Here is a 27,673-nt window from a genome sequence, read left to right as displayed (position 1 = left end):
CACATTTTTTTTTTCTCCAGAGAGTAAAACTTCCTGAATCATCTTGAAGTAGTCTTTTCAAATTATTACCAAGGCTAGTTGCTATTTCCAAGACTAGTTGCTATTTCAGTTTGCAGAGGCTGGGGTGGGGAGCACTGGACTTAAATGACCTTCTCCAAATGACTCTTAAGGAACTATGAGGAATATTTTTCACTCAGCTGTTTCTTTTTCTTTTCTGTTTATCTTTCTATGAGTTTTCTATGAGTATTCTATTTCAAAGTGTTTCACTAGATATTACATAACCTGATTTTTTTCAATGTCTCCTATTTAAATGCTTTTAAATATTACGACTCTGAATCTTTTCTCTTTATTATTTTTCCTAAGCAGTTAGACTGTAGGTGATTAAGCCTCTACCTGTGCCTTTTTAAAATAAATTTATATCCTTCCAAATGGACTATATTTATAAAAATGTAAGTGTTCTGGATAGTAGATTAGATTTCCCCCTCCCCCCTTGCAATTAGAAAGGCATTTCTAATGACCCTTTCAATTAATCAGAGTGTATTTCAAAGGAACTGTTAAAACCTTTGGTGGAATAATCATATCCCATCCTCCTCACTTCTTGTTACTAGGGTAGCTACTATAAACCACTATAGGAAGTAGGAGGAGGTGACAGATAAGTCATTGGAAAGAGCACAGTACCTGAAACTGCAAAACTTTGCTTCCTGCAAGCATTTATTTAATATTTACTATGTGCCAGTTAAACAGGGCAGAACTTAATAAGGTATGATCCCTACCTTCAAAGGTGCTCCAAATAAATGAGATGATACATGTGAAGTGCTTACAACAGAGTAAGGCATCTATTCAACATTCACTGAATGTTAGTTGTCCTCATTATCATTTGATGTGACTGAAGAGTGTGACACAGAGAGGTATGTGAAAGGAACAGTGATGGCTCCACTTGGCCTGTGGGAAGACAGTATCGGTAAGGCTTTAAAGAGAATGTGTATATCTTTTGTTGAGTGTTGAAGGGTAAGTAGGAGTTCACTAGGAAGGCAAAGGGGAAGGGCATTCTAAGCGAGGTAACAGAAGGTGCCAAGGCATGGAGGTGCTGTGAGCATGGTGGCGTGGGATGACAGCAGCTAAGGCTGGGGGATCCAGCCCAGGATTGCTCATGTGGGCCATGTAAAGGTCCAACAGGAAATGGAGCACAACTGATGAATTTTGAGAAAGGGAGTGACATGAACAGACTTGCATTTAGAAAGCTCACTATAGTGACATATGGATGGGAAGCTGGTGAAAATGAGGCAAGGAACCCAGTTAGAAGCTGTTGGATAATTCAGATGAAACATGGTGATGACAGGCACTGACATTGAGGATAGAGAAAAGGGGAACGGGACTGAGAAAGATTTTGGAGGAAGAATTAGTATATGAGTTCTCAATGGGGGATATGGGCCCATAGGGGCCAAAATTGGTTCTGGGGAAGTGGTGTTAAAAAATCTTAGCTATTACAATTGTTTGTGGTCTTCCAAAGGGCTACAGAAAATAATCATATATGTTATAGTTTAAAATTTAATGGGAGGGATGCAATTATGGGAAAAATGTCCAAAAAGTCTTTTTAAGGGAGACAATATTGAAAATAAGGGTAAAAAGCATTGGGTTAAAAGTACTCATCACTTGACTGAGCTCTGGGCTGAGGGAGAAGGAGGATTCTAGGCTGATGCTCTGATTTCTGGTTTAGACAGCTATTCAAATTCACCAAACAGGATACACAGGGTGAATGGTTAGTGCATAGTTTATGCTGTTTATGCATTTAAGCTAATAATGACTCACATTAATTGAGCACTTATTTGAAGACAGGCCCTTTAAATGCTTTACATTTATCAATAGGGTGAAATAGATATTATTTTTGTTTCCATTTTTCAGATGAGAAAGCTGAGATCTAGCCTAGAGCCACATAGCATTTGCTTCAATGAAAATGCTCTATAAGTCTTTGGAGATAAGAGTGTAGACTAAGGTAGAAGTTCTGCTTCTACCTTTATCTTCTCAGGTGCATTATTTTGGGTTTGTTTTCTTTCTTTAAATTTTAATTTCTTCATTTATAAAACAAAGCTGCCTCTTGCTCATCTCCAAGAGTAGTTATTAAGGTTAAATGAGAGGATAGGTGGGTGAATCTTTTAATACATAATGTGCTGTGTAAATGTAGGTAGTATTTTTAGCATTAGCTGCTACCCCCTATCAGCGGTTCTCAACCTGTGGGTCACGAACAATGAAAATACATCTTGCATATCAGATATTTACATTACGATTCATAACAGTAGCAAAATTATAGTTATGAAGTAGCAACGAAAATAATTTTATGGTTGGGGGTCACCACAACATGAGGAACTGTATTAAAGGGTTGCGGCATTAGGAAGGTTGAGAACCACTGCCCTAGGTAGTCAATAAATGCCATTTTTCTCCCCTTCCTCTCCCCTCTGTATTCAAATAGCTCCCAGAGGATGGGAAGGACAGCATGAAAGCCTCCCCATTATGCCCACCATTTTTGTTGCAACTATATGTGTGTCTTCTGACTCTTCCCCTCTCTTCAATCTCAGAAGATGACTCTGGCAATTTTTATTTCCTTGGGTTTTCATGAATGCCCTCCCATCTAAACAGTGATTTACTTCTCAAGCTGTGGTCATTTGACATCTGCCCCTTATAGCTGTTTTTGCAGAAGTCATCAGTGACCTTTGTTTATATCCATGGACATTTTTCAGATTGCCACTCTCTCTTGCATTCTTGGTGTTGCCTCCTTCCTTGGTCATGTTTTCCTCTTGTCTCTCCATCTGCTATTTCTCTCATCCGCTAACCTTTTAAATACTTGTATTCTCCCAGGTTGGGTTAAATCCTTCTTATCCTCTCACTGGCACCATTCTCCTTGGGCAAAGCCCATCTGCACCCATGGCTTGATGACCACCTCATTGCTAACTGCCTCTAAATCTCTATCTTCAGCCCAACTAGATACCTTCACTTTGGTCCTCTGTACCTTAACTCAGCATGGCCAAAATAAAACACCTCATCTCTCAGATCCAACCTCCTCCTTCTCAATTTATTTTCTCCAGCTCAAGTAATATATTCCCCTACTCAAATAGTCAGAAGAAACATTTCCCCCCCTAAAGTCAAGTGTTTTTTGTTTTAAATAATGTAGCCCAGATATTGCCTCTTTCTTGAAGCTTTGCATGACCCCCTAATAGCTGGCTGAAAAAATCCTCTGTTTCCAAAGCACCAAGAGCATATATCTGTTTATAGCACATCCATATTATGGTAGAATTTTGTCCTTCAGTAGACTATGAGTTTGTTTAGGGCAAGAACTTAATTTTTTATCCTTATATATTTAGAACCTAGCACATTGCCAGATACCTAGTGGGGCCAATAAATGTTGGTTGAATGAATGAATACGTGGTGACCTTATTTGCTCTCCTCACTTTTCTCTTAATCTCCAAGCACCTTAACTATTTATATTAGTTTGTTAGGTTACTATAATAAAATATAATAAAATAAATAAGACTAGGTGGCTTAAACCACAGCAATTTATTTTCGTACAGTTATGGAGGTTGGAAATTCAAGATCCAAGTGTCATTATGCTTGGTTTCTTCTGAGGCCTCCTTGGCTTGCAGATAGCCACCCTCCTTCTGTTTTTTCACCTGGTCATCCCTCTGCATGTGAGTATCTCTGGTGTCTCTTCCTGTGTCCTAATCTCCTTTTATGAGGACACCAATCAGATTGGGTTAGGGCTACCCTCATGGCCTCATTTTAACTTATTTACTGCTTTAAAGACCCCCATCTCCAAATACATTCACATTCCAAGGTGGGTTAGGGCTTCAGCATAGGAATTTTGGGGAGGCACAATTCAGCCCATTACACTGTTATCATTAATTTTTAAAAATTTTATCTTATTTTTCAGTTTTTCCTGGATAGCCAGCAGTTAATAACTCCTTAGTTCTTAACTTTCCATGAAAGTGATTTTTTTTTGGCATTTCTTACTGGTTGCTATTTAGTGTTTGTTGAACACTAAACCAATGACCAGCCATTAGTCATTCATACTTAAAAATTTGTTCTGGTCTCTGTTTAAGGCAATTTCTAACTTGTCTGTCTGGTTATTAATTCATTTTGTCAGCATTATTAGTAACTGTTATAATAATGAAATTTCACATGGGAAGGTGTTTCTTGCCTTTCTTATTGCTGAATATTCTAGTTGTGGAAGTACAGGTTAGTTATAGGAGTGGGTACAGCAAACTGAACCCTAGAAACCCAGCTCTGTCCAGGGCCAAATAATTTTAAAGAGGTGATTAAATTCTAAGACTAAAGATTGGCCCCATTTGAGCTGATATTTCCAGGAACATTGCATAAAACAAAATGAAAATCACCCTCTTCAGCATGCATATACCCCAACAGACTTCTAACTCCAGAACTGTACTTTGCTAAGAGAATAATTTTGTGCACATAGTAGCCTTGATTCTTAGATTCTGGGCTTCCCCAAGAACCTGCATTTTTGGTTTATTTTACATCCAGTCCCCTGAACTATTGCCCCATTTATTTCCCACAACTGCCTTAGAGACTTGCCCCCCCCCTTTTTTTTACTGCTACCCCCATCCCCAACTTTCATCTCTTTTTGCTTGGGTTTCTCCTTTCTCAGGCTCTACTTTTCTTAATATCTCATGGACATTCCTTATTCCTTTTTTAAATTTACCTTCTTCTTTCTTCTACAATAGCCTTCTCTTTTCAGAAACAAATGGAACGATTTCTAAGTTATTTTGACTATTTTTCTCGTCACCTTGCCATCTTGCTTTTCGTGTAAAGCAGAGGTCAATTCCTTATGGGTGGAATCCAGTCCAATACCTGTTTTTATAGGGCCTGTGAGTTAAAAATGTTTTATTTTTCATTTTTAAAGGGTTGAAACAAAAACAAAATGAAAGAAGAATAATATTTCATGACGTGAAAATTATATGAAATTCAGATTTCAGTGTCTGTAAATAAAGTTTTATTGGAATACAGTTGTACTTATTTGTTTACATGTTTTCTATGGCTGCTTTCACACTATACCAGCAGAGTTGAGACCTTGTGTCCTACAGAACCTAAAAAATATTTACTGTGTGGCCTTTACAGAGAAAGTCTGGCCACTCAAGAGTGAGAAAGGCTGGAAAATAGCTTTGCCTGACAGGACTCAGCTTTGTTTACCTTTCTTTTCTTGGTGCTTAACAGAGTGCTAGATTAAACCTAATGCTGAGTTTTAAAATTGTTTTGAGAGTCAAAGCTGGAGAAGCCTTTCTTCAGGGCAGACTTTTCCTGTGAAAGAATGTTATTATCTTTGCCATTTCTTTTGAATTTAATTTTGCCAGAAGAGGTTTATCATACCAGGGCCATCGAACCTTTTCTTTCATTTCTAATATTGTGCATAAGAGAGAAAGATTAGGTAAACCAAACAGATGAATTTCCTTTGTACTCGGCATACTCACAGGAGGATTTAATTACAGTTTCCTCATGGTTTAGTCTCCAGATTTTTAAGTATTGGGGCAATGAGATAATGTTAGCATTTGAGTACTAACCACAAAAAAAGTTAAGCAAGGTTTGTAGTCATGAGCATTTGCTTTTTGTTCCCATCCATTAGATATTTTGTGTATTTTTATGCCTGCCCCCCACCCTCCAGCCAATCTTGTCTTTGTTTTTTTATCTTCTTTGAAGGAAATAATTTGTCATTGAAACACAAACCTGACAGGTAATGCCAAGCAAGGGTAAGAATTTCTTCCCATTCCCCAAGATAGCCATTGTGCTCTTTCTCTCTGTTATTCAGAAGTGTGGCTATATTGGGTTTCTTAATTCCCTCAGGCATTTGTTAATAATACCTTTTGAGTGTTCACCAAGTGCTGTGGCCTCTAAAAGGCATCAAAAGGATTACATCAGAAATAGAAGGTAGAGCCCTTGTCTTTCAAGGAGTTTTAATCTAAATGGCAGGAGAGGGTGGCATGCATGTGAATTTCTGAACATTTAACAACAGGCTATAAGAATTATCAGTGAATGGAGTTCCACCATAGCATGCAGCATGAGGATTGATAATGGGAAGGTGGGTAAAGTAGAGCATGCTCCTAGGGTGGCTGAGTTTTTGAGGCAGGCAATCCTTGATTACTAGGGAAGAGGTTAGTCCAGACAGAGCAGATGCTGAGTGCTTCCTCCTAGATATCTTCCCAGGATGCCTTGCTAGAATGTTAAACCTATTATGGAAAATGGAATGAGTTTTTTCTCCTAAATTCAGGCCTCTTTTTGTCTTCAGTATCCTCATCAATGTCATTTTGTTTCCTGAATTATGCACCTGTCTTTTACAAATTCAGTTCTTGAATGAGTGAGTTTTATGAGGGGAAGGACAACAAATAGATTGTTTGGATCAAATGAATTCTTGTGTTAGAGAGAGAGAGAGGTAAGAGAGAGGAAATGAGTTGATAGATGATCTTGATGTCTAGGCATTGGATTTGGGCTTGATAGTTAGGGGAAGGAGTCTTGGGTGTGAGGAAACTGGCCTAGGGAGAAAGAAAAATACCACTCTAACTCCCACCTTCCAGGGCTGACTTCATTAACTGCCCCACCAGATTTCTCCAGATTTTTGTTGAGATAGAGACTTTCATTCCACTTCTTATCTTAACTAAGAAAAGCCATCCTGAATTGGCTTCAGGTTGGTGCTGCTGGTAGGCCTGATAGTGATAGGCATTGGGGAAAACTGAGAATCTTATATCTTAGGTGATATTTGACTGTGTCTCTGCATGGCATGAAGATGCTCAACTCTGCAGTTTCCCTTGTGAGAGGGAAGTATCTCAGCCTTTTCAGGGTCTTCCTGCCTCCAGACTTCTTAGTGCCTTGTTTACATTGTCCTGATGTTAGCAGCAACGTTGGACCTCGGTGTAGCAATCTCGGTTCTTGACTTTAGCAAAGAAAGAATTCAGACCTAAGAACTCTAGCACAAGAGGAAGTTTATTTAGCATGACATTCAAAGAGAAAATTCAAGGGAGCTGCTCAGAGAGCTGCTTTGGTTTTCTAGAAAGAAAGTCATAGAGGCAGAAGAAGTGAGCCAGTTGGGCTGGGTGGACTCAAGAAACAAGGAATAGAGGCTTAAGAAGGGTTCTTAGAGCTTGGGAGAAAAAAAGCAAAGATATACACCCGAAGAAGGAAGGTGTGGGTGTGCACTGGGTCCTTTGTCTTAAGGGTTTTTATATGTTTTCTAAAGGGGGGAATTTTAGGGGAGGTCTACGGGGAGGATCTCAATAGAATATTCATCAGTTTTCCAAGTGTGTCCTTTAATATGCTGATTCATCAAAATGGGTCAGGGTGGTGGTCTCTACTGATTGGTCAGTGCTAGGATCATTGGTCATTGCATCTGGTCCTGATGCCATCCATTGCCTTGCTTCATTTTGTCTTGTTGATTTTCTAGGCCTGGAGCTAAAATACTGAGGCCTAGATGTTATCTCTAGTATGACCAAATCTCTGTTTCTGTGGTCAATAGACCTGAGGCTTTGTTCCTAAGATTATTTGATGCTGATCAGAACCTCATTGTCCTGAGGGCTCAATGCTTAAGGGAGTGGTCCTGCAAGGGAGAAGGAGGCAGGTGGTTCAGGGTGCTAGATGAGGCCAGTTTGAATTAGCTGCCTATCTCAGTTTCCCCGTTCCACTTGCCAAGGAATTTTCCTGGCTTCTTACTATTCTTACTGCCTTACCACCACGCTGAATCTGTATCTCTCTTTTCTTCTCTACACTCTAAAAAACAAAGAAGCAAACCCCAAATCCCACAACATTTTTACCCAGAACTTGGCAGATTAAAATAACTTTTATTTTGCTCATGATTTTGTTGGGTTAGGAATTCGGGAAAGGCTGAACTGGGTGGTTTGTCTGATCCACAGCTGAGGCAGTTGGGGCTAGATGATCCGCTTCTAAGATTGCTTCTTCACTCATATGTCTGAGACCTGGGCTGAGATGGCTGACAGTTGGTGCTGGCTCTTGGGAAGGTGCTCAGCTGGGCCTGCTGGTCTGAGCACCGACAGGTGATCTCTCCATGTGTGCTTTTGTTACTCACAGCATGGCAACTGGGTATCTAGAGGGACCATTCCCAAAAGGTGTGGATAGAAACCTTAAGGCTCAAGGCTTCTTATTATATAGCTTCATAAGTTCCAGAACCCCATTTCTCAAATAACTTATTATGATTAACCCAGACTCAGAGGAGGGGAATTATTCTCCACATTTCACTGGGAGAAACAGCAAAGAATTTGAGGCCATCTTTATTGGCTGACAGTGGGATAATATCAGGATAGCATTTATTTCATAGCAATTTATGTCTCTCCTGAGGTTCAAGAGGCTTAAAGTACAGATACTAATATTTAGTTTCATGTAAGGGGACCCCATTCCAAGTGGTACAACCTTCATTTAAGCAAAAACTCTGATGTAATTCATTCAAGTCATTTAAAGAATGAAAACTCTAAAAGTACATGAGTGAAATCTCAAAATATCAAGAAAGATGTCAGTCCTCTGAAGTCATTGTGCAAACTAATTTGTCAAAAGAGTTCTAAGGAATCAGATCTTACAGCTGGAAAGGACTCGAAGGGATTGCATCACCATTATCACCTTACAAAAGATTTATCGAGCACCAGAACCTGGGAATGCAAAAGATAGTAAGACAGAATTCTTGCCCTATATCTTGAGACATAGTTGAGGAAATTGGACTGATGCATAAAAGATGAATAGAAACCCATGTAATGGAATGTAGACTGAGTGGAAAATAAAAATATAGGTGATATGTGTATAAGAAGTGATCAGTAGAAGCTATTGGGGCTGGGTTGGGGCTGGGAAAGGGTATAAGGAGATGGGTTTTTCATTATACTTAAAACATAAAATCCAAGTTATAGGCCATTACCTGTGTGACCTGGGTCCCTGCTTCATCTCCTTTTCTACCTCCTTAACCTCACTTGTAAGTCTCCTTCTTTGAATATGCAGGTGTTTCAAGACCTTTGCACTAGTTTCTTCCTCTGCCTGGAATGCTCTTTCCCCAGATATCCCCATGGTTAGCTTTCTCATTTCAATAGATCGCTGGTCAAATATGCCTTCCTCAAGCCTTTTCTGACCACCCACCCTATCTACTTCCTACCTCTCCTTACTATTTATCTCCATGATGGAAGGACTGTTATCTGCCTTATTCATCATTGTATTTTTAGCACCTAGAACAATGTTTGGAAAATAGCTTGTACCCAATAAAAGATGGTTGAATGAATAAATGAGTGAATGAAGAACCCAGAAAGAGGAGCAGGATTTTGCAAAGTGGAGAACAGATGATGTTTCTGGCTGCCTGCAAAGTAGAGTAAAAGAGAATCAAAATGTACATGATACATTTATAGATTATCTTTTTCAACACATGACATCAGGTTCTCATTTTACAACTTGGGCCCTTCAAACCACCCTCTTTCTTGCTCCATGTGATAAACATTATAATAGGGCTTACACAGGGGATGATTCATTCAGACCAGAATAGCTAGGTCATGCCTGGTCTCAGTTGTAGGAAAACTTGCCATTTTTTGAAAAATACTCTGTACTATATTCCACTTTTTTGTCTTTGTTCTTGTTCATATTTCCATGTGGAATATTCTGCTTTTTGTCTTGAACTATTGAAATTCCACATGAATGATCCCTTTCCTCCATTGTACTTAATATTTACATGATTTGATTATCACATAAACACATTCTTCTTCAACTGGAAGTATTTGTGTACATGTATTTCTTTCCCTTGAATATAAACTCTTAGAGGTCAGAGCTTGTGTCTAGTTTAGCTTTTATTTACCCATGTTAGTACATAAGAGAGTCTTACTAAAAATGTGTTAAACTTAATTGAAATGAGTAATCAGTACTTCAGCTTGTAATGTAAAATAAATACATATGCCTAGAAATCAGAAGAAGCAATGCTAAATTCCTGAAGAAACTAAACAATAATGAAGTATCTTCATTAGGGTTTTTTTCTGATTGGTTTGATCTGTTTAGCATCTTCACATTGCATTCATGTTTACAAAGGGCCTGCAGAATCAACAATACACACATTTTTAAGTTATCTATTGCTGCCCAGCCAGTTTGGCTCAGTAGTTGAGTATTGGCCTCTGAACCAGGAGGTCATGGTTGGATTCCCAATCAGGGCACACGCCTGGGTTGTGGGTTCGATCCTCAGGGGGAGCCTGCAGGAGGTAGCTAATCAATGATTCTCTCTCATCATTGATGTTTACAGCTCTCTTTCCCTCTCCCTTCCTCTCTGAAATCAATAAAAATATATTTTAAAAACTTATCTATTGCTGCATAGCATACTATCCCCAAAATTTAGTGGCTTAAAACAATAACAGCTTATTATTTCCCACAATTTTGTGGGTTGGCTAGGATCAAATGAATGGTTCTTCTTTTCCATGTGGTGTTGACTAGTATCACTAATATAGCAGATGCTTTGAGTTTTAGAGCTTGGCTGGGACTGGAATGTCCAAGAAAGCTTCACCCACATGTCTTATGTTAGCTATAGGCTGGGACACCTTCATTCTCTTATGAAAATAAGAGAATTTTCTCCAGTATCTAGACTAGCCTCTTTATAGCGTAGTGGCTCAGTAACAAGTGTGTGAATATGGAAGATACCACTTCTCTCTAGATCTTGGACTGGCACAGCATAACTGCTACATTTTGTTGCTCAGAGGGAGTCACAAGACCAGCCATATTCAAAGGAAGAGAAGTGAACGCAACTTGATGGGATAGGTAGCAGGTAAGCAGATAGGAGGAATTAGTGGGTAGTGTTTGCAGATAGTCCACCTCAGAATGCTTAGATATTCATTAGAATAATTAATCTTTTCAGTGAGAAATTCAGCATTCTTTAAACAAACAAACAAACAAACAAACACTCTACTGATTTCTGAGAGGGAGAGTGATAGAGAGATAGAAACATCAATGATGAGAGACTGTCATTGATTGGCTGCCTCCAGCCCCTCCCTCCCTCCCTCCTTCCACCTGGGGTATGTGCACTGACTGGGAATTGAACTGTGACCTTCTGGTTCATAGGTTGATACTCAGTCACTGAGCTACACCAGTCAGCGAAATAGAGCATTCTTTGATAACTTCCAGAACTTCAAGTATTATTTGAACCCATGGTTTTTAATTGTGAATTGTTTATAGAGAGAAGTGCTGTGTACAATTTGGGTTTAATTGAGCAGCAGCTGAAGATGATCACTGACTGTGTTGCCCTTGTTTTCTGCTTTTCTTACCTTTCAATTGTTTGTATATGTTCCCTTGTTTGATTGGAGGTTGGAATCAGAAGCCAAAGGATCTGAAGGGTGGTCCTGGACTCTTCTCTGGTTCTCAGTGTAACCTAGAGCAAGTGACTTCATCAGCAGGATCAGTAAGCAACAGGCCAAGAAGCAAAGGGAAACAAGCCTGTTGCTCTGGGCTGATGTTATACTGTTAACAGATGGCAGAGAGAAGCTAGAAGTACTCAACTGCTGTTTGGCTTCCATTTTTTCTGTCCTGTTTTCTCTAATTTCTTTTTTTCCTCCTATATTTCCCCATAGCAGCTACAGGAATCTTTTAAAAATATAAGTCAGATCATGTCATTCATCAGCTTAAAATACTCCAATGGATTTTCACTGTACTTAAAATAAAATACAGACTCATCATTATCACAAATTGGCTCCTGCTCTCACCTCTCCAACTTCACCTCCTACTGCTGTCTACTCCCTCTTTATGTTTCAGCTACATTTTATTTCTTTGTGTTCCTAGAGCCTCCCCCCTTCCCCGCTGCCATGCATCCTGCCTAGTTCATCCCATCCAAAGGCCTTCACACTTGGTGTTTCCTCTCTCTGGAACAATCTGCCCTGGATCTGTGGAACACTTTGCCTCTGGATCTGTGTGTGGCTGGTGCTTCATTCAAGACCCAGCACATAGGATCTCAGAGAGACCTTTCTTGACCTCCCAGACTATAGTAGTACACCAGGAACTCTCTCACAATTTCTCTGTTTCTCAACTTTCTCAGCTATACAATGTGGTTGATATGAAATATATTATATATATTTCATAGAGTTATAATGAGGATTAAATTATCTAATATTTAGAAGGGTATCTGGCATATAATATGCTCTCAAATGTTAGCTGTATTACTATCTTTACTACCTGAAATTCTCCTGTTTATTTATTAGCTTGTTTGTTTTTCACTCATCATGAGAATGTCAGCTCTTCGCAAGCAGAAACTGCCTTTGCTTGTCTTATCATATGTCTTACCTGTATTTCTATTGTGTTCACATATACAGTAGATTCCCAACAAATACTTTTAAAATGAGTAAATAAAAGATAGGAATGGTTATCCTGAACAGGAAAAATTATTGGTGACATGAAATTAAAGCTTGTGAAAGTTGAACATATTGTACAAGACTGTCTAGTAGTTGCTCAAAATGAGTTTAAGATTTTTGATCCAGAAGAACTCTATTCAAGGGCACTGAAAAAACTCAAAGATCATTTATTAAGTTTTATTTTACGAAATTTTGATGAGTGGAAAAATGTTGGAATTGTGAAGGTAGGTAAGTGCAATCCTGATTTCCAATAGTGAGGAATACGGTTCAAAAAACCATAGACTGGGAGGGAACTTTATACTACTTATAGAAATAATTCTAGAATGGATTATTAGAAGGATGGTTTGTGAATATTTAGAACAGTGTTGTTTAGTGAGAAAGTGGCCTGGAAATATAAATATATATATAATTTAATTCGATGGCAGAATTGAGGTGAGAATAAAGACCTGATTCTGCTCCAGCAGTGTTTTCAAAGTGGGATCTTAGAGCTCCTCAAATTCTATACAAAATAGAATATTTTTTGTATGTTTTTATTTTGAGGATAAGCTAAAAAACAAAAGCTGCTTTTGAAGAGAGTTTCTCACTTGGGGAACATTGACCTCTGGAAGTACAAAGCCATAGTCTCAGAGGTCCATGAAATGTAATTCCCCCTTGCAGTCCTTCAAAATAGGTCTGTGCAGTACTCTAGATTGAGAAACTTAGCACTGTAGTATTTTGCCAATTTATCTGATTAACTACCTGTTATTCCTCTACAGAAAAGAGCATATGTTCTTCCATTAGACCTGGACTATCCAATACAGTAGTTTCTACTACATGCAGCTGTTGAACAATGAAAATGTGACTACTACAAATTGTTATGCCCTGAAGTGCATAGTGGAGTTCAAAGACAGTAGCAAAAATGTAAAATCTCTCATTATTTATTTTATTTTGAGTGTTTGTTGAACTAATGTTTTTGACATATTAGAAAATATATTATTGAAATTAATTTCCCCCTTTAAAAAAATGTGGCAACTATGCTACTAGAAAATTTAAAATTACATTTTTTGTCTGGCATTATTAGATGGTGCAGCATTAGAATTTGTTGCCTCATTCATGAGGAAAGGTTGAAGGAATTGGTGAACATCACTGTGCAGATGAGGTGATATGACAACTGTTTTCAACCATTTGGATGGCTCGCATTCATAAAAGAGATTCTATTCTCTTCTGTATTTCTCAGAAGGTAGAGGAAGACAAATATAAATGTCAGGTTAATATAAGGAAGACCTTTCTAAAAGTATTGTCCAAAGATAGTACGGGCTCTGTCTAGAGCTAGTGAATTCCTCATCATTATACATAATTCGAGCAGAGGCTAGACAGCTGCCTATTTAGGGTTAGAGAGTTCAGGTGTTCAAAATTTCAATCCTGAGATGAAAACAGACAAAGGGTTGATTTTATAGAATATGACATAAATGGATTCTGAAGTTTACTTCACTTTTTATGTTCTTTTCCTCTAAACTTTCCCCCTAACTGTCCTCCCCTGCCGGCCTGGTCACCCCAAATTGCTTCTCTTGGCCCCTGCCACCGTGGCTTTGTCTGGAAGGATGCCCTGCCCTCCAGTCCCCCAATATCCATATATTTTTGTATATGTGTGTATGTATGCATATTGTTTTTTGTTAATCCTCACCTGAGGACGTTTTTCATTGATTTTTAAAGTAGAAGGGAAGGCGAGAGACAGAGAGGGAAACATGGCTGTGAGAAAGACACATCAACTGGTTGCCTTCTGCACATGCCCTGACTGGATCCAGTCAAAACAACACCTCCGACAGGGCCAACTGCTGGCGGCCCACTGGGGCTCAGGCGTTGAGCCTATGGTGATTTTGTTTCTGCTTCTACTTCTGGTAGAGGTCCCACTTGTAGGAGCTGCTGATGTAGTGACCACTTTCTGTCTTGATCTTCTTGTCCTCCTGTCCTGAGTGTCCCACAAACTGCTTCTTCTTCTGGTCCCACTTGAGCTGCTGCTGGCCCCTGGTCAGGTTCTGGGCCTTGTCCCCCATCAGGTCCAGGAGAGTGCCAGCCACCTGCTGCTCAAAGGCGCCTCTATCCTTACCAACGCTCAGGCCCTGTTCACTGTCAAAGTCCTTGGGCCCATAGGGAACATAGAAATCCTGGTCCAGCAGCCGGGCCTCCTCCTTCCACTTCTTGGCTCCCCACTCAGGTCCTGGCTACTGCTGTTTCCGGCCCACAGCCTCTGTGAAGATGTCCTCTATGCTCTCTCTCTCTCCTTCTCCTTCTCTTCCTTCTCCTCCTCTTCCTCCTCCTCCTCTTTCCCAAGCTTCCGCTCCTGCCTGGCCCTGCTGGAAGCTGGCGATGGCCTTGCAGTCCTTCTGCCACTTGGATGCATCACCTGGCTGCTCAGATCCTGGCTGAAGGCATTGATCTCAAAGATGGTCGCCCACTAGCAGTACTGCTTGATGTTGTCCACCAGCCTCAGCCGCTAAAGCTTCTCCTCCTCGAAGCTCAAGCTGAAGAGGAGGTACAGGCCCAGCCCCGTGAGGTCCAGCTCCTTGGCCCATTTGATGGACTCTGGTGAGGGCGCAGGCCGCCAGCGCACATACTGCTGCTGGGCGTTGTCAGCCTTTGCAGCCCAGGCCCCACAGCTGCAGTGATGCCTCCAGGGTGTTCCACAGGCTTCAGTCCCCATCGTCCACCATGTTCTTTGGCACCCGGCCCAGCATGCCGTCCACGCCTACCACATCTGAGGGCTCCTCGTAGGGGCGGGCGAAGGTGACGGCATAGCCCAGGAACAGGTGCAGGTTCAGCAGGTTGGGGACCTCATCTGGGGCCACCAAGGAGTAGGCTGTGCCACTTCGGCCAGCCCGGCCACATTACCCACTTGGTGCAGGAAGAGCTTGCCCTCGGCTGGGCAGCTAAAGTTGATGGCGTTGTCCAGAAGCGACATGTCCAGGCCCTGGGCCACCAGGTCAGTCACGATGAGGTGGAGCACTTGCCCTGGGTGACCTTGGCCAGGTTGATATTGTGGGCTCTCTGGTCCAGGGCACTGTAGATGTGATCGCAGCTCACCCTGGGACCTGGGCGGCTTTGCTCTGGCCCCGTCAGCAGGCACCCGGGACCAGCGGCTTCCCTCTGGCCCCGCTTTGTCCAGAAGGACATCCGCCCTAATTAGCATATTACCCTTTTATTAGTATAGATTTTTTAGTTGAAGAGCTTTGTTGCATTCTTGGTTTCAGAAATATTCACTCTAAGCCTAGTGAATCTGGTGAGCAGTGTATCAGGAATGTGCTTGGCAACAAGTGGAAAAACAAAACACAAAAACAAACTGACAATGGCAAAATAAGTAGGGATTTATTTTAATCATATAACAAGCCTGGTGTCAACTGCATCTGGTATTGGTTTTTTGGCTCAAAGGCATCAGGGTAGGTGTCTCTTCTTTTCTCTTGGCTTTTCATTTTCTTGTGGTAACAAGATAGCTGCAGCTATCAACACAGTATCTGAAAGGATGGAAGATAAGGGGAAAGAGGCTGTCACTTTTATCAGGAAAAGCAGTATTCATCCCAGAAATAGGACCAAGCACACCCCCTCTTTTGTTTCATTGGCCAGAACTGTCACATTGCAAGGGAGGCTACAAAGGGAATGTTTGCTCTTCCGGTATCTAGAATGGAGACAGTACAGAAGGAGGAGGTTGGAAATAGAGGTTGTGTTTTGGGTTCCTTAGCTCAAAGAACAGGGTCTGCCACAGGTAGTCTTAGGTGTGATTGAGGGCACTACTCCCAAGCCAAATTCAAGTGTTTTGGAATTAAAAGAGAACATGATCCAGTTCCCTCTTTTTATTAAAAACATTTTTTTTTCCATCAAGTGGTTTTAGCTTCTACTGATGAGTATTGCCTAGGTTGAGTTTTGTTAAACAGTACCTTCTTTTTAGAGATGAAAAAACTGAGGACCAGAGAAGTTCATGCTTTTGATTCTTATATAAATTACTTGTAGGGTAGGAATAAGACTTCTTACTTTGCTCCCTTTCAAATCTCTAATCTTCATTAGCAAGGAGAGCATATTCCTTCAAAATGATAAGACATGTAGGATATAATTGTTTCTAATCTTGCCTTTTTTTACAATAGATTTGGACATTAGACATTTGTCTTACTACAAAGGAATTCTGAGTATATGAATGTAACATGTATTTTATTTTTGTTCATCTCTCCATTAGCATCTTATATTTCCCTATCAATGTTCCCTCTGACCCATTACTGGCAATGTTCATCTGAGTTTCTGGTTGTCATCTGCTGTTGCATGTGCTCCTTAGGTATGCAGTTGCATGTCCTGTTTTGAAGAAGAAACTATTATTGATTAATTAAGAAAATAGAATTGAACAAGATGCCACTATTACTTTAAAAAAAAATATTTTATTGATTTTTTTGCAGAGAAGAAGGGAGGGGGATATAGAGAGTTAGAAACATTGACGAGAGAGAAACATCGATCAGCTGCCTCCTGCACACTCCCTACTGGGGATGTGCCTGCAACCAGGGTACATGCCCTTGACTGGAATTGAACCCGGGACCCTTGAGTCCGCAGGCTGACGCTCTATCCACTGAGCCAAACTGGTTAGGGCACTTTTTTTTTTTTTTAAATTCTAACCTGAGGATATTTTTCCATTGATTTTAGGGAGGGGGGAAGAGATAGGGAAAGACAGAGAGAAACATCAATGTGAGAAAACACATTTATTGGTTGCCTCCTGCACGCACCCCGACCAGGGCCCAGGCTAGGGAGGAGCCTGCAACCAAGGTATGTGCTCTTGACCGGAATCCAACCTGGGACCCTTTGGTCCGCAGGCCAATGCTCTATTCACCGAGCCAAATTGGCTAGGGATACTACTGCCTTTAAAGACTCAAGTCCCAACACCCCATTGTACCTTGGCCCCCCACCCCACTGTACCTTGTCCAACTCCTCCCTTGCACATCCCTTATGAACTACTTTGGGAAATGATGGTGGCAATGGTATGTTCAAAAGAGTATGAAAATGAAAGGTTGGAAATGCATAAGAAATTCAAATTTTTCTGAAGAGGAGAATTGACTTATGAAGTACTGTAATTAAAAATGAGCTTGGTGTGTTGTCACAGAAAGAATTTGATATGTTAAACAGCAAAGGTTGAGAAGTTGGGGACATGTTTTTTACCATTTAATGTGCAGAGAATTTGGATAGGGAACTAGCTGTGTGGAGGAGTGCCTCCTCTGTTTTATCCATTGTTGGGCTTTATGTATACCTATTTCTCTTAACTCAAAAACCTCTCCCAGTGAGGTAGGTACTTTCCTCATTTTGCAGAGGAGGAAGCTCAGAGAGATGAATATTTCCAACGTCTCAAAGCTAAAACATCCTAGTGATGTTATTCAAACCCAGGGCTAACTCTAACAACTGTAATTCTTCTACTGAGTTCATCTGAATGTTTCTAAAGTTTGCAGCTCTAATTGTTTTTGTGGTTAATGTTCTTGAACTGGTAACAAGTAAAGAATTAACTACTTAATGACTCTCAACTTTGTTTGGCTTATTTATTTGAGATTATGCATTTTTTATTTGGGACAATAAATGTAATTTTATATTTAACTAGATATATTTGATTTTTCTCAGGTCTTGCATTTTTTATTAGAGAACCAGGCTTTACTAGTACTCTTTTCGGAAGGGTGCATTTCTTATGAGGCAAAAATCTTATTCGGATAAATACACGCCATGACAATTGAAGTATAAAGGACTACTTACTGCAAGTTGTTATTTTTTTCTGCTGTGAATCTTATCATATCATGAATCATATCACCAGTAGCAACTTTGTGAATTGTGGCATTTGAGATTAAAATGATAAACTGGATGGTGTACTACATTACCGTAGTTACCAGAAAGGAATAGAGGTGTTGCCAAAGACTGAGGAAGGTCTGTTGTAACTGAAAGTAATCTTTGGCCATCTCAGTTTCATGATAACACAAAGAAGCAGGAACCTTGGAATTGCTCTTCTTTACATGCCATTCCTGGATAATCACCAACTATATTCAGATTTTGAAAGGTCCTTTTATTTTGTGATTGCATCTTTCAGCAACAACTCTTATTATCCTATTAAGCAATTTGTTTCATTTATGATGCTCAGGTGGGAAAACTTTTAGTGTGAGCAATTGAGAAGATCACTATGATTGAGCATTTTGTGGTGTTTTCACTTATTTTGCTATTGAGCAAGCCGGGTTCATGACAGGTGAATTCTTTCCAGATGTGCTGCTGACTAACTGGACAGATCCCTGGGGTCTCTTCAGGAATAACACAAGTGACTGTGTATTCTCACCCCCTTCCTCCATGCACAGCTTCCTGTGGTCACTCTGTAAAGGACTCTGTAGTTGTGCAGTGATTCCACAGTTAATACTGAACGGAGGAGGAATGGTAGATAGTTCATCTAAGCAGGGAATCTCTGGGTTTTGCTAGGTCTTCTTATTTGGGTACCAGAACCTATCACTATCCAGGAGACACATAGAAGTTCTGCTTTTGTTTGCTTTGTTATCATTTTAGGCATGAAATGGAACCATTTTCTCCCAAAAAGTAATGTCCCTCTATGGAAATAAGTGATAGCACTTTATGGGATTTAAGGGATCTGGAGCCAGGCCCATTAGTAACTGAAGCTGCAATGACTCCACTTGACCTTGATGACCTTTTCCTGAAGTTATTGAGGAGAGTCGGGTATGGGAAATGCGGCTCCTTGACCTACAGTGCCCAGTCTTCAGCTCCAAGACAGGCAGCGTGGATAGCTAAGCCAAGGGGAGAAGCCTTCAGATTGCAAGGATTTGCTTCGTTGTTCAGAAATGAAAGACAGCATAGCACATTCAACTCTATTTTAATGGCATTCATTAAGTCTGGGAGACTTAATGTAGTTTCTAGATGTACCTACTCATTGCCAGGCATGTTCAAGGGTGAAATTGGGACCCACCTCAGGACTTTGGGGTCAGTTCTTGAGGAAATTTTTCCTGACAGTACTCTACTCCTGGAGGAGGGCTTTTTGTTTTTCTCCTGGGTTCTCCTCTAATACAGAACTTACCTTGCTATATTATGCTTGCCTGTTTCCCTGCTTATTTCCCTCCCTAGATTTCGAACCTTTGAGGATAGGGATAGTGTCTTATCGCTGTTTGAATATTCAGTGCTTGGTATATATGAGTTAAATAGATGCTTGTTAAGTTAATGAAACAGTGATATTTAGCTGCTTTCTTCCAGATAGTACTCCATCCCTTCCAAGAAAAAAACTATGCCAGTTAGCCACAGTTGGTAATTAGAACTAATGAAACATGGTAGCATAGACATGGGTAAAATTGAAAAATAAAGGAGATTATAAAATATGTAGGAATTGGGTCGGACATATATGAAGATGACTTCCAAATTCACTGGAGGCACATAAACAGAGAAACATCATGTTGACTGATGAGAAGTGTCAATATAGTAAATATATCAATATGACTTTCACCCACATTAATCTAAAATTTGATGCAATTCAGACAAAAATTGCAATGGGATTAATTGTTGTATGGAATTTGATAAAATAATTCTAAAGTTCAGAAAAATATTGTTTGAGACTAGTGAAGAAAGAAAAATGATGAGATTTAATATTTGATGAGGTAAGATCGTCATACATTATAAAATATAGTACATAAAAACAAAAGAGCATATAAACTTAGAAAATAGAGGCCAGTGTAACCTTGACAGGCATAAGAAAAAAATTATAGAATTCATTAACACAGATGCAAAAGTTCTTAACAAAATACTAACAAGTTGAATCTAACAGAACAGAAAAAGGATAATACATTATACCAAATGGAATTTATCCCAGAAATGCAAGATTGGTTTAGCATTCAAAAGTCAATGTCATTTATTATATTAACTAGAGGCCCGATGCACACAATTTGTGCAAGAGTAGGCTTTCCTTCCCCCAGCTGCCAGCACTGGCTTCCCTCTGGCACCTGGAACCCAGGCTTCCCTCCAACCGCAGGCAGGCACCCAGGACCTGGGCTTTCCTTATAGCCCGGCTTCATCCGGAAGGCCATCTGGTCTAATTAGCATATTATGCAGAATAAAAGAAATTAGAATGGTAAAGCTACAATAGGAAGTCTAAAAGCAGGTTTGAGTATATATGGAAACCTAGTACAGATTCACAACTCCTTATATGAAATGTTTGGGGCCAGTCATGTTTCAGAATTCGGGTTTTTTTTAGCAACATCTCATAGTCAAATTCATGGTTGTTTTCACAAAACATTAATAACGACACTAAGTTGAATAAATAAAGACTAGAAATGGCCTCAAAATTAGCTCAGGTCAGGCTTTGCTACTAAATAAATTTTGGTACCAAGCTTTAAAAAAACACAAACAAACAAAATATTCTTTGTTTTCAGAGCTTTATGATTTTAGAATCTCAGGTAAGGAACTATATACTTTTTTTATATCAAGGTGAATCAATGATGAAAGGATTTCTGAAAGTGTTGAGATTACACAATAGCATGTAAGAGAGCAAAGATAAAGTTAAATCTTACTTATTAGCAAAATTATTTCTGATTAAAGAGTTTACTGTTAACATATTAAAGAATCTATAAAAGTTATAGAGTAAATTATATTCCCAATCTTTATTTATAATCTTGTGGTAGTGAAGATCTTTGTAAGCATGATGTCAATGGCAGAAATTAAAGAGTTTTGTTTTTTTTTAAGAAAGTAAAGGGAAAGAGAATTAACTTCTATATAATAAATAACACCCAAAAATAAAGTTAAAAACTAATGCTAACATTGGGAAAATGTTGGCAACATATATAGCAGCCAAAGAATTGTTGCCCATTTATACTAATAAAAGGGTAATATGCTAATTAGACTGGATAGACCGGAGGTCTTCTGGATGTCATTCTGGACATCCTTCCTGACAAACCCTGAGCCTGGGCGAAGCCGCCCAGGGTCCTGGGTGCCTACGGCTGGCCAGAGGGAGGGAAGCCCAGGTCCCGGGTGCCTGCGGCTGGCCAGAGGAGGGAAGCCTGGGTCCCGGGTGTGGGGACCAAGACAGAAGCGGTTAGGGGTGATCAGGCAGGCAGGTGAGTGTTTATGGGCAATCAGGCAGACAGGCAGTTGAGTGGTTAGGAGCCAGCAGTCCTGGATTGAGAGAGAGTGCAGGCCAGGCTGAGGGTCACCCCTCGCTCCCCTTTGCCCTGTGTACGAATTTCGTGCACCAGGGCTCTAGTAATTTATATTGAGCACTTACAGGTTAATAAACAAAAGATGAATTCTCCGGCACAAAATGGATCACAGATATGAAAAGGCAGCTTGCAGGAGTAGAAGTACAAATGGCTGCCAATACTACTACAACTCTGATGACAATTATGACTACTACAACTAGCAGTTTGTGTGCCACACCCTAGGCTAAGAATTTACATTTACTGCTTAAGAAAATACTGAGACAGGTGTAATTATCTGCAATGAGGAGAGTCCAATTTAGGGAGTCAGGGCAGGATGTTTGAGGTCACACATTTAGTAGGGTTTTTGTAACTCAGGACTACCTCCAAAGCTTTCACTCTTTAGTGGACACCGACTTACTGCCTCTTTACATCAATATGCTTATGAAAAGAAAATGCAGATGAAAGCAGCCTGAAGTTACCGTTTGTTTTGTCTATCAGATTGGCAACAATTTGAAGAGAATACTCATCACTAGGGAAGGTCAGGGTGTGGAGAAGCCTGCACCCTCTTCCATTGCTGGTGGGAGTGTCAATTGGCATGATTTTTCTGGAAGGCAATTTGGCAATATGTATCAAAAGCCACATCCTTTGACATAGTATTTCTACTTCTAGGAATTTGTCTGAAAGGACTAATTTGGCAAGTACTCGTATATACAAGGATGTTTAATTTAGTATTGTTTATAAAAGCACAAGGTTGAAAGAAACTTACTTGTCCATCAATGAAAAATTGGTTAAATCAGTTATGGAGAACTGAACATGTAGAACTATATTTATGAATTTTTAAATTTTGTTCCTGATTTCTTATTGGATGGAAAAATAAAACAAAACAAAGGCAGGTTGCAAAACAGTACATGTGGCACAACCCTATTAATTGAGAAATTCTAAAGTGTTTATTTACCCGTATATGCCAGGAAAAAAGTCGGACACGGTGTTGACAGTGGTGTAATTATAAGTTATTTATGTCTCCTTTATATTTTCTGCAGCACTTATTGATTTAATTTTACTATACACGTATACTCTGAATTTTTAAAAGTATTTAAAAATACATATTATAATTTTCCCGTATGATGGAATATCCCAACTTGAAGATTAAGCACAAAATTTGGTATTTCATCCTGGTTTACTTATTTACTTTGCTTTTATTAGGCAGTACTTAGGTACCTCCTGTACTTCCATTTTACTCTTTGAGAGTTGGCATAGGCATGAGTTCATACGTACGCATGATTTCCCACATGTTTTTCCAAGAATTGCCAGGCTTCTTTTTCACTGATTGTATTTAAAGTAATAGTTTCTCAGCTATTTGGTTTACAAATCCAGCTAGTGTGAAATTGACGTGAGTAAACTTCTCAATAGATATAAGGAAGTTCTATTCATGTTTGCCCAATCAGTAGATCAACAAGGTCAGGTTGCCTTATTGGGCCAACACCCTCTTAATAACAAATGGAATGTTTGAAAGTAGTTTTAACTAATAATACTGAGTAGCCCTGTCCAAGGAGATTCCTGGTTTAGAAAAGTATTATTTCTAATAGGAAGACAGTCATGTTGGGAATATCTTAAAAGCTTTGCTATAACCTAGAATTTATTATGAAACTGTGAAAACTAGTGTTTTATATGGCATGTGAGCAATTTGCACAGTGACTTTGAACACCTTCCTAACCACTCAACATTGTTTAATGATGAGAATTGTGGATTAGGTAACTTGTATACATTTTGGTGGTATCTGAATATTTGGGTGCAGAGATATGAGTTCTATTTTGATTGAACTAGATGTTTAAGAAATAGATTTTTAAATTGCATACAAGTGAAAAAGGAAAACACTTGTAATGAAAATGCTGGTTGTAGATCATTCTAAAGGCCATTTGGGGCAACAGAACAAAGTGACAGGTGCCGAAAAAGTAGTTAGTAATGGACTCTTAGAGACAGTGTCTTAATGTAGTAGTTATTTTGAATTACCTTTAAGATGGTTTATTGGCCCTGTTGTTCTGTTTTGACATTCACTTTCAAAGGCATACAAGTTACACTGATAATAATTGAATAGTAGAATTCTTATGCAGCAGTTAAGAGGAGTCAGGCAAACCTGGGTTAAAATTCAGGCTCCACTACGGAATAGTTTTTTGACCTTTGGAAAGTTACCCACCTATCTCAAAAATACCAGCCTTATAAGGCTATTGAGAAGATTAAATGAAAATTTTTTTGTAAAGAGCTTAATAGCACCTGGCATAGAGTAAATGCTCAGGTTGTTCTAATACAGGGTGGGGTAAATAATACAATAATTATTTTGTGAACTCACAACTGTAAACCTACTTTTGCCCCACCCTGTATTATATTTCAATCTCTTTTAGAATCTTTTTAACAATAATACTAGAGGCCTTGTGCACGGATTTGTGCACCAGTAGGGTCCCTTGGCCTGGTCTACGGGGATCAGGCCAAAACCAGCAGTCTGACATCCCCTGAGGGGTCCCGGAGTGCAAGAGGGCACTCTGCAAAGTTGCTGTCACTCTGCAGCTCCTGTGTTGAGTGTCTGCCCCCTGGTGGTCAGTGAGCGTCATAACTACTGGCTGGTTGGCCGGTCACTTAGGCTTTTATATATATAGACTAGAGGTCCAGTGCATGAAATTCATGCACTCGGGGGGGGGGTTCCCTCAGCCCAACCTGCACCCTCTCACAGTCCGGGAACCCTCAGGGGATTTCGGCCTAAGCCAGCAGTCAGATATCCTTAGCACTGCTGCAGAGGCGGGAGAGGCTCCCACCACTGCCGCTGCACTAGCCAGCTGTGAGCCTGGCTCAGGGCTTCTGGCTGAGTGGCGCACCCCCTGTGGGAGCACACTGACCACCCAGGGCAGCTCCTGTGTTAAGCATCTGCCCCCTGGTGGTCAGTGCGTGTCATGGCGACCAGTCATTCCGCTGTTCGGTTGATTTGCATATTAGCCTTTTATTATATAGGATTGACATAATGTCTTCAGATTTGAACCCTGGCTTAATAACCCCATAATTGTGGGCAAGTCATTTATACTTTGAGCCTTAATTTTCTCATCCATGGAATGGCATCAGTAATGTTTACCTTGTCAAATGTGAGGATTAGAGATAACAGGTCAAGTGTCAAAGTCTATGTTTGGAACAAAGTAGGTATTCAACAAGTGCTATTATTACCATTGCTATAAAGCTAATATCAAAGCACATCTTAAGGCTTTTTATATTTTCTTTCTTATCTTTTTTACTTTTAGTTATAATTTTTTAAGAAATTGGGTGCACATATCCAAGATGATGAAATGTAAGAAAAGTTTACAAAGTTATATGAAACTTGATCATTAAGACTACATTTGGTGCCCAGCTGGCGTGGCTCAGTGGTTGAGCATCGACCTATGAACCAGGAGGTCATGGTTCTATTCCTGGTCAGGGCACATCCCTGGTTGCAGGCTCAACCCCTACTAGGGGTTGTGCAGAAGGCAGCCAATCAATGATTCTCTCTGATCATTGACCTCTCTCTCTCTCTCTCTCTCTCTCTCCTCTCTCTCTTAGCAGTACAGAACCAAGAGCGCATGAGCAAATTTAAATGCTATGGTTTGTTTTATTTCACTTCCCTCCGGAATATAATTCTAGCATTAAAGATTGTTTATGAAATGGTGTAGGTTTGTCATGTTTTACTAATGTTTATCTAATGAATGGAAAAGCAATAGCCAAGATTTGGAAAGTTAGTAAAATTGCTGCAAAAAGTGACAAACGAGGAAAACAAAACCCAATACAGAATCTGGGGGTAAAGAGTAAACCAAGTCACTTGTTTTCATAGCTCTTTCCCATCAAACTGTGAGCAGTTTGAAGTACCAGAACTTGTGTTTATATCCTCAAACAGAGCACTATACCTGGCTCATAGTAGCTGCTGAGTAAATGTTAAATGAATGAATGATATACCTCTTACCTTTGAAGCTGACTTCTTGTATTCTTAATGCAGATATTAGAAATAGGAATAGTATGATTTCTGGAAAGGATACTGGATTTAAGATCAGAGATACCTAGATTTAAAACAGGATTGAAAATTAGAATAATTATGCCTTTCAAGTGGGTGGTGCATAGGTGTATAGAACGTGCTTAGCAAGTGTCAGGCACGTGTATAGGTCTTCAGGAGATTTTTGCTCCCTTTTCTGCTTCTCTCCCTTTGGTCTGTTCCCAGAAAGACTTTTAAGGAATATGGTCCATAATTGTTAGAAAAAGAGAACCTCAGAGCAGAATCATGGCAATGGAGCCATGACATGAATCAGTATACTAGTACAGCACTTGTGTTTATTAAAGCAACCTTGATGCTGGGATGCTTTAACAGTAGTGCAGTACATTGTGTAGGAATTGGGGAACAATATTCTTATTATTCCTGTCTGTTGTCAGTCTATTACTAAAAAAGAGAGACCAAGCTGATTTTAAAGTCTTTATGTTCAAAACTTTCTGTTTTAAACTCCATCATTTATGTTTTTCCCATCTTTACTTACAAATATCACCTAACCCTACTTCTTTCTCAGATTATTTCTACTAGTTTTGTTCTGTTCTTCACAGTAAAGTCTCTCTTTTATTTCCATCAATGCCAGTTCAAATAGTATGATAGGTAATGGAGGGTATGTTACATTTTTTTGAAAGATCCACTGATTTCCTTGAGTTCCACACTTATTTCTTTTAGGATGTGACTAGGTAGGCCAGTAATTCTCTAGTCCCCCAGCTGTCACCCCTCATCTAATTATGATAGAGAGGACAGAGAACTGTGGCCAGTTTTCCTTTTTCCTCTGAGGATAAATGTTTTCAGAATATAGCATGACAGACTTAGGATCAACCAACAGGATCTACATGAGCCTTATGCCAGGTATATTATGGTTTAAAAGCTAGAAGTCATTTTATAGCCACATCAGTTTAGTTCTCTTGTATAGCACCTATTTTGGGGTGCAAAATATGTAAGTCACAAAAGATACAAAAACAATTAGTTCCTAAAGGAATTCGAGTCTTGCAGGAGAGATGGACACATGAACAAACATGGTACTGTGTGACAGAGGCAGTATAGGCACATGTACAAGCAACAAAGGAGGCAATGATGATAGGTTTGGGACAGGTGAGGGTAGTGGCATATATTGAAGAATAAGTTAGAGTTTGCTATGTGCACAAAGTTGAAGAGGGTATTGTAAGGAGAGGAATCAGTACATGGAGAGACAGGAAGACATGAATTATCATGGCGTGTGCAGGGAACTCCAAAAGATATTGCTAGATTAGAGGCCCATGCACAGGTAGGGTCCCTAGGCCTGGCCAGCGTTCAGGGACAATCAGAACCTTCCTTCCCCCGACTGCTGGCTGCCGGCTGGGGCCTTCCTTCACTCCTTGCTGCCCCCTGCATTCCGTGCCGCCCCCTGGTGGTCAGCGCATGTCATAGCGAGTGGTCGAACTCCCAGTTGGTCGAACTCTCGAGGGGACAATTTGCATATTAGCCTTTTATTGTATAGGATTGTTAAGTACAAAGGCTGTTGTGATGTCTGGCAAGGCCAAGATAGGTTATGGAATCTCTTTCTTTGGGGTCTTAAGAATCATAACAAGGAATTCATATCTGCTTAATATGGTTTGGGTGGTATTTTTGCCAGAGGTAGAGACATATACAGTATGTATCAGATAAAATTCAATGATTGCTATGTAAACATTGAAATTGTATTAATTAATTTAAAAGAAGACTCAAACTTTGCACTTTTCTGTATTTGCTACTCTGTTATATACAGCTTTCAAGTTACCTGACGACGGCAGTCTTACCCTTTCCCCATGGAGGGATGGTTTCTTTTGAAGCAGAGGTAGTTCCTCAGGAATCGGAGTAAGAGTCAGAGAAAAATGGAAGGTGGCCTCTCCTTTGTCTACTCTTGACTACCTGGGAGTGAAATGGAACCTTGGACATTGTATAACTTTAAATCATCCATGTGGCTTGGTTCACGGCCTTCCCAGGCCGAGGAGCTGGGTAGTCAGTTTATAGTTCTAAGAACTGGAGCAGGACTGCTGTGCTTGCAGATGCATACTTTTTATGGAATAGGGGATGTTGTTTAGGGAATTTAGGCAGCTGGAACCTGCTGCATTAGCAATTTGGACTAAGGAAGA

At 39.9% G+C, this 27,673-nt stretch overlaps 1 protein-coding gene and 1 long non-coding RNA gene across 3 annotated transcripts in view; both read left to right on the top strand.

The window, feature by feature from the left end:
* CRADD (CASP2 and RIPK1 domain containing adaptor with death domain) overlaps positions 1 to 27,673 on the top strand; it is a 187,092-nt gene that overhangs the window by 18,481 nt on the left and 140,938 nt on the right. The window lies entirely within an intron of this gene.
* LOC106727942 lies at positions 3,572 to 16,596 on the top strand. Its single transcript, XR_001364178.1, has 3 exons — positions 3,572 to 3,680; positions 13,106 to 13,250; positions 16,552 to 16,596. It is a non-coding gene; the product is annotated as an uncharacterized LOC106727942 (long non-coding RNA).

Source organism: Myotis brandtii, unplaced genomic scaffold (genome assembly GCF_000412655.1).
Source record: "Myotis brandtii unplaced genomic scaffold, ASM41265v1 scaffold504, whole genome shotgun sequence".
Classification (NCBI taxonomy): Eukaryota; Metazoa; Chordata; class Mammalia; order Chiroptera; family Vespertilionidae; genus Myotis; species Myotis brandtii.
This window is presented reverse-complemented; position numbering and strand designations above follow the sequence as displayed.